The sequence below is a fragment of the Globicephala melas genome, chromosome 3, assembly GCF_963455315.2.
Source record: "Globicephala melas chromosome 3, mGloMel1.2, whole genome shotgun sequence".
Taxonomy (NCBI): Eukaryota; Metazoa; Chordata; class Mammalia; order Artiodactyla; family Delphinidae; genus Globicephala; species Globicephala melas.
Window position 1 is genome coordinate 125,059,146 of NC_083316.1, and position 17,935 is coordinate 125,077,080.

Sequence of the window (17,935 nt, forward strand, 5' to 3'; positions counted from 1 at the left end):
CATTTATGATTAAAAACTCTCCAGAAAGTGGTCACAGAGGGAACCTACCTCATCATAATAAAGGCCATATATGATAAAACCCACAGCTAACATCATCCTCAACAGTGAAAAACTGAAAGCATTTCCTCTAAAATCAGGAACAAGACAAGGATATCCACTCTTGCCACTTTTATTCAACATGGTTTTGGAAGTCCTAGTCACAGCAATCAGAGTAGAAAAAGAAATAAAATGAATCCAAAATGGAAAAGAAGTAAAACTATCACTGTTTCCAGATGACATAATACTATACCTAGAAAACCCTAAAGATGCTACCAGAAAACTACTAGAGTAGCTCATCAATGAATTCAGTCAAGTTGCAGGATACAAAATTAATACCCAGAAATCTCTTGCACTCCTATATACACTAACAACAAAAGATCAGAAAGTAGTTGTGGCATGGAGCCTCAGTAGTTGTGGCTTGCGGGCTCTAGCGCACAGGCTCAGTAGTTGTGGCACACAGGCTTAGTTGCTCCACAGCATGTGGGATCTTCCCAGACCAGGGATCAAACCCGTCCCCTGCACTGGCAGGTGGATTCTTAACCACTGTGCCACCAGGGAAGTCTGAGTTAGAACTTTTAGAACCTGTTTGAACTTATATGACTGTTCGTCTAAAGCAAGTAGATACAGGTATGGGTTAACATACTTGAAAACCAGAGTAACCACAAGTCCAAAACGTACAATAGATTCACAAAAACCAAAACAAAAGGAACTCAAGCATAGTACAAAAGTAAACCATCAAACCACAAAAGGAAAAACAAAAAGGGAGAAAGGAACAAAGAATTACCAAATCAACTGGAAAACAAGGTTTAAAATGGCAGTAAACACAAACTTATCAATAATTACTTTAAATTCTCATATCAGACAAAAAAGACTTTAAAGACTATTATAAGAGACGAAGAAGGACACTACATAATGATCAAGGGATCAATCCAAGAAGAAGATATAACAATTGTTAATATTTATGCACCCAACATAGGAGCACCTCAACACATAAGGCAAATGCTAACAGCCATAAAAGGGGTAATCGACAGTAACACAATCATAGTAGGGGACTTCACACCCCACTTTCACCAATGGACAGATCATCCAAAATGAAACTAAACAAGGAAACACAAGCTTTAAATGATACATTAAAGAAGATGAACTTAATTGATATTTATAGGACATTCCATCCAAAACAACAGAATACACTTTCTTCTCAAGTGCTCATGGAACATTCTCCAGGATAGATCATATCTTGGGTCACAAAGCAAGCCTTGGTAAATTTAAGAATATTCAAATCGCCAGGCTTCCCCAGTGGCGTAGTGGTTGGGAGTCCGCCTGCCAATGCAGGGGACACGGGTTCGTGCCCCGGTCCGGGAGGATCCCACATGCCGCGGAGCAGCTGGGCCCGTGAGCCATGGCTGCTGAGCCTGTGCATCTGGAGCCTGTGCTCTGCAACGGGAGAGGCCACAGCAGTGAGAGGCCCACGTACCGCAAAAAAAAAAAAAAAAAAAAAAAAATACCTAGAGACAAATGACAATGAAAACACGATGACCCAAAACCTATGGGATGCAGCAAAAGAAGTTCTAAGATGGAAGTTTATACCACTACAATCCTACCTCAAGAAACAAGAAATATCTCAAGTAAACAAACTAACCTTACACCTAAAGCAATTACAGAAACAAGAATAAAAAAACCCCAAAGTTAGGAGACGGAAAGAAATCATAAAGATCAGATCAGAAATAAATGAAAAAGAAATGAAGGACACAATAGCAAAGATCAATAAAACTAAAAGTTGGTTCTTTGAGAAGATAAACAAAATTGATAAACCATTAGCCAGACTTATCAAGAAAAAAAGGGAGAAGACTCAAATCAACAGAATTAGAAATGAAAAAGGAGAAGTAACAACTGACACTGCAGAAATACAAAGGATCATGAGAGATTACTACAAGCAACCATATGCCAATAAAATGGACAACCTGGAAGAAACGGACACATTCTTAGAAAAGCACAACCTTCTGAGACTGAACCAGGAAGACATAGAAAATATAAACAGACCAGTCACAAGCACTGAAATTGAGATTGTGATTAAAAATATTCCAACAAACAAATGCCCAGGACCAGATGGCTTCACAGGCGAATTCTATCAAACATTTAGAAAAGAGCCAACTCCTATCCTTCTCAAACTCTTCCAAAATATAGCAGAGGAAGGAACACTCCCAAACTCATTCTATGAGGCTACCGTCACCCTGATACCAAAACCAAAGATGTCGCAAAGAAAGGAAACTACAGGCCAATATCACTGATGAACATAGAGGCAAAAATCCTCAACAAAATACTAGCGAACAGAATCCAACAGCACATTAAAAGGATCATACACCATGATCAAGTGGGCCTTATCCCAGGAATGCAAGGATTCTTCAATATATGCAAATCAACCAATGTGATACACCATATTAACAAATTGAAGGAGAAATACCATATGATCATCTCGATAGATGCAGAAAAAGCTTTTGACAAAATTCAACACCCATTTATGATAAAAACCCTCCAGAAAGTAGGCATAGAGCGAACTTACCTCAACATAATAAAGGCCATATATGACAAACCCACAGCCAACACCGTTCTCAATGGTGAAAAACTGAAACCATTTCCACTAAGATCAGGAACAAGACAAGGTTGCCCACTCTCACCACTAATATTCAACATAGTTTTGGAAGTTTTAGCCAAGCAATCAGAGAACAAAAAGAAATAAAAGAAATCCAAGTTGGAAAAGAAGAAGTAGAGCTGTCACTGTTTGCAGATGACATGATACTATACAAAGAGAATCCTAAAGACACTACCAGAAAACTACTAGAGCTAATCAATGAATTTGGTAAAGTAGCAGGATACAAAATTAATGCACAGAAATCTCTTGAATTCCTATACACTAATGATGAAAAATCTGAAAGAGAAATTAAGGAAACACTCTCATTTACCATTTCAACAAAAAGAATAAAATACCTAGGAATAATTCTACCTAGGGAGACAAAAAACCTGTAGGCAGAAAACTATAAGACACTGATGAAAGAAATTAAAGACGATATGAACAGATGGAGAGATATACCATGTTCTTGGATTGGAAGAATCAATATTGTGAAAATGACTATACTACCCAAAGCAATCTACAGATTCAGTGCAATCCCTATCAAACTACCAATGGCATTTTTCACAGAACTAGAACAAAAAATTTCACAATTTGTATGGAAACACTAAAGACCCCGAATAGCCAAAGCAATTTTGAGAAAGAAAAACGCAGCTGGAGGAATCAGGCTCCCAGACTTCAGACTATACTACAAAGCTACAGTAATCAAGACAGTATGGTACTGACACAAAAACAGAAACATAGATCAAGGGAACAGGATAGAAAGCCCAGAGGTAAACCCACACACATATGGTCACCTTATTTTTGATAAAGGAGGCAAGAATATACAATGGAGAAAAGACAGCCCCTTCAATAAGTGGTGCTGGGAAAACTGGACAGCTGCATATAAAAGAATGAAATTAGAACACTCCCTAACACCATACACAAAAATAAACTCAAAATGGATTAAAGACCTAAATGTAAGGCCAGACACTATAAAACTCTTAGAGGAAAACATACGCAGAACACTCTATGACATAAATCACAGCAAGATCCTTTTTGACCCACCTCCTAGAGAAATGGAAATAAAAACAAAAATAAACAAATGGCACCTAATGAAACTTAAAAGCTTTTGCCCAGCAAAGGGAACCATAAACAAGACCAAAAGACAACCCTCAGAATGGGAGAAAATATTTGCAAATGAAGCAACTGACAAAGGACTCATCTCCAAAATTTACAAGCAGTTCATGCAGCTCAATATCAAAAAAACAAACAATCCAATCCAAAAATGGGAAGAAGACCTAAACAGACATTTCTCCAAAGAAAACATACAGATTGCCAACAAACACATGAAAGAATGCTCAACATCACTAGTCATTAGAGAAATTCAAATCAAAACTATAATGAGGTATCACCTCACACCACTCAGAATGGCCATCACCAAAAAATCTACAAACTATATATGCTGGAGAGGATGTGGAGAAAAGGGAACCCTCTTGCACTGTTGGTGGGAATGTAAATTGATACAGCCACTATGGGGAATAGTATGGAGGTTCTTTAAAAAAATAAAAATAGAACTACCATACGACCCAGCAATCCCACTACTGGGCATATACCCTGAGAAAACCAAAATTCAAAAAGAGTCATGTACCAAAATGTTCATTGCAGCTCTATTTACAATAGCCAGGAGATGGAAACAATCTAAGTACCCATCATCGGATGAATGGATAAAGAAGATGTGGCATATATATACAATGGAATATTACTCAGCCATAAAAAGAAACGAAATTGAGCTCTTGGTAATAAGGTGGATAGACCTAGAGTCTGTCATACAGAGTGAAGTACGTCAGAAAGAAAAAGACAAATACCGTATGCTAACACATATATATGGAATTTAAGAAAAAAAAATGTCATGAAGAACCTAAGGGTAAGACAGGAATAAAGACACAGACCTACTGGAGAACGGACTTGAGGATATGGGGAGGGGGAAGGGTGAGCTGTGACAGGGCGAGAGAGAGTCATGGACATATACACAGTAACAAACGTAAGGTAGATAGCTAGTGGGAAGCAGCCACATGGCACAGGGATATCGGCTCGGTGCTTTGTGACTGCCTGGAGGGGTGGGATAGGGAGGGAGGGAGGGAGGGAGATGCAAGAGGGAAGAGATATGGGAACATATGTATATGTATAACTGATTCACTTTGTTATAAAGCAGAAACTAACACACCATTGTAAAGCAATTATACCCCAATAAAGATGTTAAAAAAAAAAGAGTCATGTACCACAATATTCAATGCAGCACTATTTACAATAGCCAGGACATGGAAGCAACCTAAGTGTCCATCAACAATTGAATGGATAAAGAAGATGTAGCACATATATACAATGGAATATTACTCAGCCATAAAAAGAAACGAAATTGAGCTATTTGTAATGAGGTGGATAGACCTAGAGTCTGTCTTACAGAGTGAAGTAAGTCAGAAAGAAAAAGACAAATACCGTATGCTAACACATATATATGGAATTTAAGGGAAAAAAATGTCATGAAGAACCTAAGGGTAAGACAGGAATAAAGACACAGACCTACTGGAGAACGGACTTGAGGATATGGGGAGGCGGAAGGGTGAGCTGTGACAGGGCGAGAGAGAGTCATGGACATATACACAGTAACAAACGTAAGGTAGATAGCTAGTGGGAAGCAGCCGCATGGCACAGGGATATCGGCTCGGTGCTTTGTGACTGCCTGGAGGGGTGGGATAGGGAGGGAGGGAGGGAGGGAGACGCAAGAGGGAAGAGATATGGGAACATATGTATATGTATAACTGATTCACTTTGTTATAAAGCAGAAACTAACACACCATTGTAAAGCAATTATACCCCAATAAAGATGTTAAAAAAAAAAAGAGTCATGTACCACAATGTTCAATGCAGCACTATTTACAATAGCCAGGACATGGAAGCAACCTAAGTGTCCATCAACAATTGAATGGATAAAGAAGATGTAGCATATATATACAATGGAATATTACTCAGCCATAAAAAGAAAGGAAATTGAGTTATTTGTAGTGAGGCAGATGGGCCTAGAGTCTGTCTTACAGAGTGAAGTAAGTCAGAAAGAGAAAAAGAAATACCATATGCTAACACATATATATGGAATCTAAAAAAAAAAAAAGGTTATGAAGAACCTAGGGGCATGACAGGAATAAAGATGCAGACGTAGAGATTGGACTTGAGGACACAGGGAGGGGGAAAGGTAAGCTGGGACGAAGTGAGAGAGTGGCATGCATATATATATACTACCAAATGTAAAATAGATAGCTAGTGGGAAGCAGCCACATAGCACAGGGAGATCAGCTCAGTGCTTTGTGACCACCTAGAGGGGTGGGATAGGGAGGGTGGGAGGGAGACGCAAGAGGGAGGAGATATGGGGATATATGTATATGTATAGCTGATTCACTTTGTTATAAAGCAGAAACTAACACACCATTGTAAAGCAAGTATACTCCAATAAAGATGTTAAAAAATAAATAAATGAAACAATTACTTTAAATGTCAATGGACTAACTGCTCCAGTCAAAAAACATAGAGTGGCAGATTGGATAAAGAAACAATACCCTACAATGTGCTGCCCACAAGAGACTCACTTTAGGGCAGAAGACATACACAGATTGAAAGTGAGAAGATACAAAAGATACTTCACAAACGGAAATGAGAAGAAAGCAGGGATAGTAATACCCATATCAGACAAAATAAACTTGAAAACCAAGTCCATAAAGAAAGACAAAGAAGGACATTATATAATGATAAAGGGATCAATACAGGAGGAGGACATTACACTCGTTAAAATATATGCACCTAATATAGGAGCACCTAAATATACAAAACAAATACTAAGAGAGATAAAGGGAGAAGCTGACAGGAATACAATAATAGTAGGAGACTTCAACAAGATCAATGGACACATCTTCCAGGCAGAAAATCAATAAGGCAACAGAGATACTAAATGACGCAACACCAGCTGGATTTAATTGATATCTATAGGACACTACATCCAAAAAAAAAAAAAAAAAAACCAGAATGCACATTCTTCTGAAGCGTGCAAGGAACAGTCTCTAGGATAGACCACATACTAACACACAAAACAAACCACAACAATTTAATAGGATAGAAATTATTTCAAGCATCTTTTCTGACCACAGTATGAAACTAGAAATCAACCACAGAAAGGAAAATGGAAAAAAACTGTCACATGGAGACTAACAATATGCTACTAAAAAAACCAATGAGTCAATGATGAAATCAAAGAGGAAACCAGAAAATACCTCACGAGAAATGATAATGCAAAAAAACAACCATACACAATCTATGGGATGTAGCAAAAGCAGTTCTAAGAGCGAAGTTCATAGCAATACAGGTCTTCCCTAAGAAACAAGAAAAACCTCAAATAAACAACCTAACCTACCACCTAAAAGAATTAGAAAAAGAAGAACAAACAAAATCTAAAGTCAGCAGAAGGAAATAAAAAATATCAGAAAGGAAATAAATAAAATAGAGATCAAAAAAAAACCACAGAAAAGATCAATAAGCCAAGAGCTGGTTTTTTGAAAGGATAAACAAAATTGACAAATCTCTAGCCAGGCTCACCAAGAAGATAAAGAGGACCCAAATAAGCAAAATAAGAAATGAAAGAGGACAAATAACAACCCATACCGCAGGAAAAAAATTTAAGAAAATGTTATGAACAGTTATATGCCAACAAATTGGACAACCTAGAAGAAATGGACAAGTTTCCAGAAACATACAGCCTTCCAAAACGGAGTGAAGAAGAAACAGATAATTTGAAGAGACTGATCACTAAAAGTGGAATAGAACCTATAATTTCAAAATTCCCTACAAACAAAAGTCCAGGGCCAGATGGCTTCACTGGGGGATTCAATCATCTACAAACATCAAAGAAGTTATACCTAGCCTTCTCAAAATATTTCAGAAGACTGAAGAGGAGGGAACACTCCCCAAGTAATTCTATGAAGCCACCATCACCCTGACACCAAAACCAAGGACACTATAGAAAAATTACAGACCAATATTTTTGATGAATATAGATGCAGAAATCCTCAACAAAGCATTAGCAAACCTAACCCAACAATATATGAAAAGGATCATACACCATGATCAAGCTGAATTCATTCAGGGTCACAAGGATGGTTCAACATATGCAAATAAATCAATGTGATACACCACATTAACAAAAGAAAAGACAAAAACCACATGATCATCTCAAAAATTCAGAAAAAAATTCAGCATCCATTCATGATAAAAAAATAAATAAAAAAACTCACCAGAGTGGGTACAGAGGGAACTTATCTCAACATAATAAAAGCTATTTATGACAAACCCACAGCCAACATAATACTCAATGGTGAAAAGCTGAAAGCCTTCCTGCTAAATTCTGGATCAAGACAGGATGCCCACTCTCACCACTTCTATTCAACATAGTATTGGAATTCCTAGCGACAGCAATCAGACAAGAAAAAGAAATAAAAGGTATACAAATTGGAAGGGAAAATGTAGAACTGTCATTACATGCAAATGATATGATACTCTATATAGAAAACCCTCCACACAAAAAGTATTAGAATAAATGAGTTCAGCCAAGTAGCAGGATACAAGATTAACATACAGAAATCTGTTGCATTTCTTTTCACTAACAATAAAATAGAAAAAGAGAGTAAGAAAACAATCCTGTTTAAAATTGCTTCAAAAAAAAAATACCTAGGAAAAAACCTAGCCAAAGAGATGGAAGACCTAGACCCTAAGAACTATAAAACTTTGTTAGGAGATCGGATCAAGATCTAAGGAGTAGGACATGGAGCTCCCATCCTCCCATAAATACATCAAAAATAAATGTGGAACAGTTCTCACAGAACATCTACTGAATGCTGTCAGAAGACCTCAGACTCTCAAAAGGGCAAAAAAATCTCCAGGTAACTGGATAGGACAAAAAAAAAAGAGAGAGAGAGAAAGGAATATGGATGGGACCTGTGCCACTGGGAGGGAGCTGTGAAAGAGTAAAGGTCCTGACACGCTGGGAAATCCCCTCGCTGGTGGGGAGATCAGCAGGGAGAGGGTGGAGCTTCGGAGCCTTGGAGGAGAGTGCAGCAACTAGTATACAGAAGGCAAAGCAGAGAGAGACATGCACAGACAGTCAGTGCCACTGCCCTGCACTCCCCAGCTTGAGATGCTGGTCTGCTGGTGCGGGAGGGGTTTGGGTGCTGAGGCTTGGGCTTCGGACATCAGACCTGGGGAGAAGACTGGAACTGGCTGCAAGGAGGAGCCCCCTGAAAGGGCTAGGATGTTGTACACCATAACAGAGGGTGTACAGGAAATAGCCTGGGCCTGCTAGAAAGACAAGGTACCATTGTTGGGGGGCAGGCAAGGAGAGGGGCAGGACCACCATAGGAGCTTTCTTCTCTGCACACACGCTCTCAGGCAACAGGACACCGCCTACACGAGCTCTGGGGGCAGGCGGGAGGCACCACTGCCATCTCAGGCTCCAAAGGTGGGCGTGGGCCACTGCTGCCGCCGAGAGTCCTATGAGCCTGCGCCGATCACTGCACCCAACTTCCTGGGAGCACATATAGACCACGCACCTACACACCCCCTATCAAGGGGATAACGGCCAGCACACACTGAGGAAATAGATGGCAAGCATCCAAATGAAAGCAGCCCGCATGCCAAAAAATTATTAAACCCACACAAGCTACACAGGGACGCTCCCACATATAAATAGTCCTCTAAGACTATAATAGATAACTGTTTCTCCTAAACTCACAGAGTAAGAGAAATATAAGTAAAATGAAGAAGCAGAGAAACCACTCCCAGTTAAAAGACCAAGAGATTTCCCCTGAAGGAAGAAACAATGAAACAGACCTCTTCAAGCTAATAGACACCGAATTCAAAAAGGAGGTAATGGCACTTCCCTGGTGGCACAATGGTTAAGAATCCGCCTGCCAATGCAGGGGACATGGGTTCGAGCCCTGGTCTGGGAAGGTCCCACATGCCGTGGAGCAACTAAGCCCATGAGCCACAACTACTGAGCCCACATGCCTAGAACCCATGCTCTGCAACAAGAGAAGCCACTGCAATGAGAAATCCACACACCACAACGAAGAGTAGCCCCTGCTCACAACTAGAGAAAGCCCAGGTGCAGCAACAAAGAGCCAGTGCAGCCAAAACTAAATTAATTAATTAATTTTTTAAAAATTTGTTTTAAAAAAAAGGAGGTAATGAAAATACTGCAGGAATTAAGAAAGGCAATTGACAGAAATGTAGATTACTGTAAAAAGGAACTAGAAACTATGAGGAGCAGCCAAGAAAAATTAGAAAATTCATTTGCCAAGACGAAAGCTGAAAAGGTAATGTACAGCAGAACGAATAATGGAGAAGAAAGAAAAAGTGATCTGGAAGAGAGAATTATAGAAATTACCCAATCAGAACAGCAGACAGAAAGCCAAATGAAACAAAAAAGAAAGCAATATAAGAGACCTATGGGCCTAGCATAGTAGTGTAGACCACACTACCGTAGCGTAGACATATGGGTCTACACTACCAAAGTGTGCCAATCCACACATAATAGGGATTCCAGAAGGAGATGAAAGAGAAAAGGGGATTGAAAATGTATGTGAAGAAATTATGGCTGAAAACTTCCCAAACCTAAAGAAGGAAATAGATATCCAGATACAAGAAGCACAGAGGGTCCCAAATAAGATGAACAAGCAGACCTACACCAAGAAATATTATAATAAAAATGGCAAAAGTTAAAGAGGGATTCTAAAAGCAGCAAGAAAAAAACAAAGAGTTAATTAAAAGGGAACCCCCATAAGGCTGATTTCTCTATAGAAACGATGCAGGCCAGAAGGGAGTGGCAAAATATTATTCAAAGTCTTGAAAGGGAAAAATCTGCAACCTACAATATTCTACCCAGCAAGATTATCATTTAAAATAGGAGGAGGGACTTCCCTGGTGGCACAGTGGTTAAGAATCCGCTTGCCAATGCAGGGGACATGCGTTTGAGCCCTGGTCCGGGAAGATCCCACATGCTGAGGAGCAACTAAGCCCATGTGCCACAACTAATGAGCCTGCACTCTAGAGCCTGTGAGTCAAAACTACTGAGGCCGCATGCCACGGCTATTGAAGCCCGCGCGCCTAGAGCCCATGCTCTGCAGCAAGAGAAGCCACCACGGTGAGAAGCCTGCATACTGCAACGAAGAGTAGCCCCCACTCGCCGCAACTAGAGAAAGCCCACGCACAGCAACAAAGACTCAATGTAGCCAAAATAATTAATTAATTAATTTTTAAAAAATAATAGAAGGAGAGGGACTTCCCTAGGGGTCCAGTGGTTAAGACTTCGCCTTCCAATGCAGGGGGTGCAGGTTCGATGCCTGGTCAGGGAGCCAAGATCCCACATGCCTCGTGGCCAAAAAACCAAAACAAAAAACAGCAATACTCTAACAAATTCAATAAAGACTTTAAAAATGGTCCACATCAAAAAAATCTTTAAAAAATAAAAACTAAATAGGAGGAGAGATAATTTCTCAGACAAGCAAAAACTAAAAGAATACAGCAATACTAAACCTATCCTAAAAGAAATACTGAAAGGTCTTCTCTAAATAGAAAAGAAGCAAGAAGACATAGGAAAGAGAAAATTACAATTGGAAAGTAAATCACTTAAATAAGCCAGTATACAGATCAAAAAGAAAAAAAAAAAACCTATTTGGAAAGTGATGATAAACACAGGAAGAGCAAAAGGATAAACATAAAGATGTAAAAGAGGACATCTTTTTTTTAGAATGTGTTTGAGCCTATATGACTATCAGTCTAAAGCAAGCAGATATAGGAAAGGGTTAACATACTTGAAAAGCAGAGTAGCCACAAATCAAACACATACAGTAGATCCACAAAAACCAAAAAGAAGAGAACACAAGCATAAGATAAAAGAAATCATCAAACCACAAAAAGAAAACGGAACAAGAAGAAACATAGGATCAACTGGAAAACAAGGTTTAAAATGGCAATAAATACATATTTATCAATAATTACCTTCAATGTCAATGGACTAAATGCTCTAATCAAAAGACATAGAGTGGCAGACTGGATTAAAAAACAAGAGCCTACAATATGCTGCCTACAAGAGACTCACTTTACAGCAAAGGATACACATAGATTGAAAGTGAGGGAATGGAAAAATATATTTCAGGCAAGCGGAAATGACAAGAAAGCAGGAGTCGCAATACTCATACCAGACAAAATAAACTTTAAAACAAAGGCCATAAAGGAAGACAAAGAAGGACACAAACGCTCAATAAAAGAAGAGGATTTTACACTCATCAACATATATGTACCCAATATAGGAGCACCCAAATACATAAAACAAATACTAACAGACATAAAGGGAGAAATTGATGGGAATACAGTAATAGTAGGAGACTTTATCACCTCACTCACATCAATGGACAGATCTTCCAGACAGAAAATCAATAAGGCAACAGAGGTCCTAAATGATACAATAGAACAGTTAGACTTAATTTATATTTCCAGGATATTACATCCAAAAAAACCCAGAATACACATTCTTTTCAAGTGCACATGGAAGATTCTCTAGGAATGACCACATACTAGGGCACAAAACAAACCTCAACAAATTCAAGAGTACAGAAATTATTTCAAGCATATTCTCTGACCACAATGGCATGAAACTAGAAATCAACCACAGGAAAAGAAATGAGAAAAAAAAATCGATTACATGGAGACTAAACAACATGCTACTAAAAAACCAATGGGTCGAGACAAGGAAATCACAAAGGAAAATAAAAAATACCTTGAGACAAATTACAATGAAAACACAGCCATACAAAATCTATGGGATTCAGCAAGAGCAGATCTTAGAGGGAAGTTCATAGTGATACAGGCCTTCCTCAAAAAACAAGAAAAGTCTCAAGTAAACAACCTAACCTACCTCCTAAAAGAATTAGAAAAAGAAGGACAAACAAAACCTAAAGTCAGCAGAAGGAAGGACATAATAAAGCTCAGAGAGGAAATAAATAAAATAGAGATTTAAAAGATAGAAAAATAGTCAATAAAACCAAGAGCTGGTTCTTTGAAAGGGTAAACAAAATTGACAAACCTGTAGTTAGGCTCACCAAGAAGAAAAGAGAACCCAAATCAACAAAATAAGAAAGGAGAAATCTCAATACCACATAAGTGCAAAAAATCATAAAATAATACTATAATATGAACAATTATATGCCAACAAATTTGACAACATAGAAGAAATGGACAACATTCTAGAAACATACAGTCCACCAAAACTGAATCAAGAAATAGATAATTTGAACAAACTAATCACTAGAAGTGAAATAGAATCTGTAATAAAATTTAAAAAAACCAAAAAATTCCCTACAAATGAAAGTCTAGAAACAGATGGCTTCACAGGAAAATTCTACCAAACATACAAAGAACTTATACCAATCCTTCTCAAATCCTTCCGAAAGACTGAAGAGGAGGGAACACTCCCAAAGACATCCTATGAAGCCACCATTACCCTGATATCAAAACCAGACAAAGATATCACCAAAAAAGAAAATTACAAAATTCATCTTTGATGAATATAGATGCAAAAATTCTCAACAAAATATTAGCAAACTGACTCCAACAACACATAAAAAAGATCATACACCACAACCAAGTGGGGTTTCATCCCAAGTTCACAAGGATGGTTCAACCACTGTGATACACCACATTAATAGAAGAAAAAACAAAAACTACATGATCATCTCAATAGATCCAGAGAAAGCATTTGATAAAATTCAGCATCCATTCATGATAAAAACTCTTAGCAAAGTGGATACAGAGGGAACATATCTCAACATAATAAAAGCCATTTATGACAAACCCACAGCCAACATAATATACTCAATGGTGAAAAACTAAATTCTGGATCAAGATAAGGATGCCGACTCGCACCACTTCTATTCAACCCAGTATTGGAAGTCCTAGCAACAGCAATCAGACAAGAAAAAGAAATAAAATATATCCAAATTGGAAGGTAAAATTGTCACTATATGCAGATGATATGATACTATATATAGAAAATCCTAAAGACTCCACACAAAAACTACTAGAACTGATAAATGAATTCAGCAAAATATCAGGATACAAGATTAACACTCAGAAATGGACTGCATTTCTTTACACTAACAATGAAATATCAGTAAGGTAATGTAAAAAAAAAAAAAAAAAAAAAACCGTATCTTGTAAAATCACACCAAAGAAAGTACCTAGGAATAAACCTGACCAAGGAGTTGAAAGACTTATACACTGAGAGCTATAAAACATTAATAAAGGAAATTAAAGATGACTCAAAGAAATGGAAAGACATGCCATGCTCTTGGATTAGAAGAATTAGTATTGTTAAAATGGCAATACTATCCAAAGCAATCTACAGATTTAATGTGATCTGTATCAAATTACTCATGACATTTTTCACAGAACTATAACAACCCTAAAATTTATATGGAACCATATAAGACCCATAATTGTGAAAGCAATCCTGAGGGAAGAAAAAAAGCAGGAGGCATAACCTTCCCAGACTTTAGACAATACTACAAATTTCCTATAATCGGAACAGTGTGGTATTGGTACAAAAACAGACATACGGATCAATGGAACAGACTAGAGAGCCCAGAAATAAACCCACACACCTATAGTCAATTAATCTTCAACGAAGGGGGCAAGAATATAAAATGGGAAAAAGTCTCTTCAGCAAGTGGTGCTAGGAAAGTTGGACAGCTGCATGTAAATCAATGAAGTTAGAACACAGCCTCACATCATGCACAAAAATAAACTCAAAATGGCTTAAAGACTTAAAACATAAGACATGACACCATAAAATTCCTAGAAGAGAGCACAGGCAAAACATTCTCTGACATAAATCATACCAATGTTTTCTTAGGTCTGTCTCCCAAGGTAATAGAAACAGAAACAAAAATAAACAAATGGGACCTAATCAAACTTACAAGCTTTTGCACAGCAAAGGAAACCCGAAACAAAACAAAAAGACAAGCTATGGAATGGTAGAAAATATTTGCAAATGATGTGGCTGACAAGGGCTTAATCTCCAAAATATACAAACAGCTCATACAACTCAACAAAAACAAAATAACCCAATCAAAAAATGGGCAGAAAGGGCTTCCCTGGTGGAGCAGTGGTTAAGAATCCGCCTGCCAATGCAGGGGACACGGGTTCGAGCCCTGGTCTGGGAAGATCCCACATGCAGTGGAGCAACTAAGCCCATGTGCTGAAACTACTGAGCCTGCCTGCGCTCTAGAGCCAGCAAGCCACAACTACTGAGCCCGCACGCCACAACTACTGAAGCCTGCGTGCCTAGAGCCTGTACTCAGCAACAAGAGAAGCCACCGCAGTGAGAAGCCTGCACACCACAACGAAGAGTAGCCCCCGCTCGCCGCAACTAGAGAAAGCCCACGCGCAGCAATGAAGAGTCAACCCAGCCAAAAATTAATTTTTTTTTAAGTGAGCAGAAGACCTAAATAGACGTTTTTTCCAAAGAAGACATACATATGGCCAATAGGCACATGAAAAGATGCTCAACATCACTATTAGAGAAATGCAAATCAAAACTACAATGAGGTACCACCTCACACCGATCAGAATGGCCATCATTAAAAAGTCTACAAATAACAAATGCTAAGAGGATGTGGAGAAAAGGGAAACCTCCTACACTGTTGGTGGGAATGTAAATTGGTACAGCCACTATGGAAAACAGTATGGAGGTTCCTCAGACAACTAAAAATAGAATTACCATATGATCCAGCAATCCCACTCCTGGGAATATACCCAGACAAAAATATAATTCAAAAAGATACATGCACCCCTATGTTCATAGCAGCACTGTTCACAACAGCCAAAACATGGAAACAACCTAAATGTCCACTGACAGATGAATGGATAAAGATGTGGTACATATATACAATGGAATACTACTCAGCCATAAAAAAGAATGAATAATACTATTTACAGCAACATGGATGCAACCAGAGATTATCATACTAAGTGAAATAAGTCAAAAAGAGAAAGACAAATACCACATGATATCACTTACATATGGAATCTAAAATATGGCACAAATGAATGTATGTACAAAACAGAAACAGACTCACAGACATAGGGAACAGACTTGTGGTTGCCAAGGGGGAGGAAGGTAGGGGAGGGATGGACTGGGAGTTTGGGGTTAGTAGATGCAAACTATTACATACAGAATGGATTAACAACAAGGTCCTACTGTATAGCACAGGGAACTATATCCAGTATCCTGAGATAAACCATATAACTGAGTCACTTTGCTGTGTAGCAGAAATTAACACAACACTGTAAACCAACTATACTTCAATTAAAAAAAAGCAGATCAGGATTGCTTGGGGATGGGAGTGGGGAATAGAGAGGATTACTTTACAAAGGGGGAGGAGGAACTTTGGGGGTTGATGATTTCATGGGTGTATTCATATATCAAAATTCATCAAATAGTACATTTTAAATATGTGCTGCTTAGTATATGTTAATTATACTTCAATAAAGTTGTAAAATATATTTTAAAAAATAAAACACTGTTAAAGGAAACTGAAGATGATTCAAAGAGATGGAAAGATATCCCATGCTCTTGGATAGGAAGAATTAATATTGTTAAAATGGCAATACTACCTAAAGCAAACTACAGGTTTAATGCGATCCCTATCAAATTACCCATAACATTTTTCACAGAACCATAACAAATAATCCCAAAATTTATATGGAACCATAAAAGACCCAGAATTGCCAAAGCAATCCTGAGGGAAAAAAAAAAAAAACAAGTAGGAGGCATAACCCTCCCAGACTTCAGACAATACTACAAAGCTCCCGTAATCAAAACAGTGTGGTATTGGTACAAAAACATACAGATCAACGGAACAGACTAGAGAGCCCAGAAATAAACCTACACACCTATAGTCAACTCATCTTTGACAAAGAAGGCAAGAATATAAAATGGGAAAAAGTCTCTTCATCAAGTGGTGTTGGGAAAGCTGGACAGCCTCATGTAAATCAAGAAATTAGAACACGTCCTCAAGCCATATACAAAAATAAACTCAAAATGGTTTAAAGACTTAAATATAAGACATGATATGATAAGATTCCTAGAAGAGAACACAGGCAATACAGTCTCTGACATAAATCGTAGAATATTTTCTTAGATCAATCACCCAAAGGAAAAGAAATAAAAGTAAAAATAAACAAATGGGACCTAATCAAGCTTAAAAGCTTTTCCACAAAACAAAAAGACAACCTTATGGAATGGGAGAAAATGTTTGCAAATGATGCAACCAACAAGGGGTTAATTTCCAAAATATACAAACAGCTCATACAATTCAATATAAAAAAAACAAACAACTCAATCAAAAGACAGGCAGAAGACCTAAATAGACATTTCTCCAAAGAAGACATAAAGACAGCCAACAGGCACATGAAAGGATGCTCAACATTGCTAATTATTAGAAAAATGCAAATAAAAACCACAATGAGGTATCACCTTACACAAGTCAGGATGGCTATCATCAAAAAGTCTGCAAATAGGACTTCCCTGGCAGTTCAGTGGTTGGGACTCTGAATTTCCACTGCAGGGGACGCAGGTTCAGTCCCTGGTTGGGGAGCTAGGATCCTGCATGCCACATGGTGTGGCCAAAATAAATGAATAAATTAAAAAAAATTTTTTAATGTCTGTAAATAATAAATGTTGGACAGGATGTGGAAAAAAGGGAACCCTCCTTCACTGTTGGTGGGAATGTAAATTGGTGCAGTCACTATGGAGAACAAACAGCATGAAGGTTCCTTAAAAAACTAAAAGTAGAAAAAAAATTAAAAATAGAGCTACCATATGATCCAGCAATCCCACTTCTGGGCATACATGCAAAAAACACAAAACCCTAACTCCTAATTCGAAAAGATACATGCACCCCAATGTTCACTGCAGCATTATGAACAATCGTCAAGACATGGAAACAACTTAAATGTCCATCAACAGATGAATGGATAAAGAAGATGTGGTATATATATACAATGGAATATTACTCAGTTATAAAAAAGAATGAAATATTGCCCATTTGCAGCAACATGGATGGACCTAGAGAATATCACAATAAGTGAAGTCAGACAGAGAAAGCAAATATTATATGATATCACTTATAT

The 17,935-nt window shown here is 38.0% G+C and overlaps 1 long non-coding RNA gene across 1 annotated transcript in view; it reads right to left on the reverse strand.

Moving 5' to 3' along the window:
• The window catches only part of LOC115847468 (uncharacterized), a 115,177-nt gene that overhangs the window by 28,977 nt on the left and 68,265 nt on the right, over positions 1 to 17,935 (reverse strand). The window lies entirely within an intron of this gene.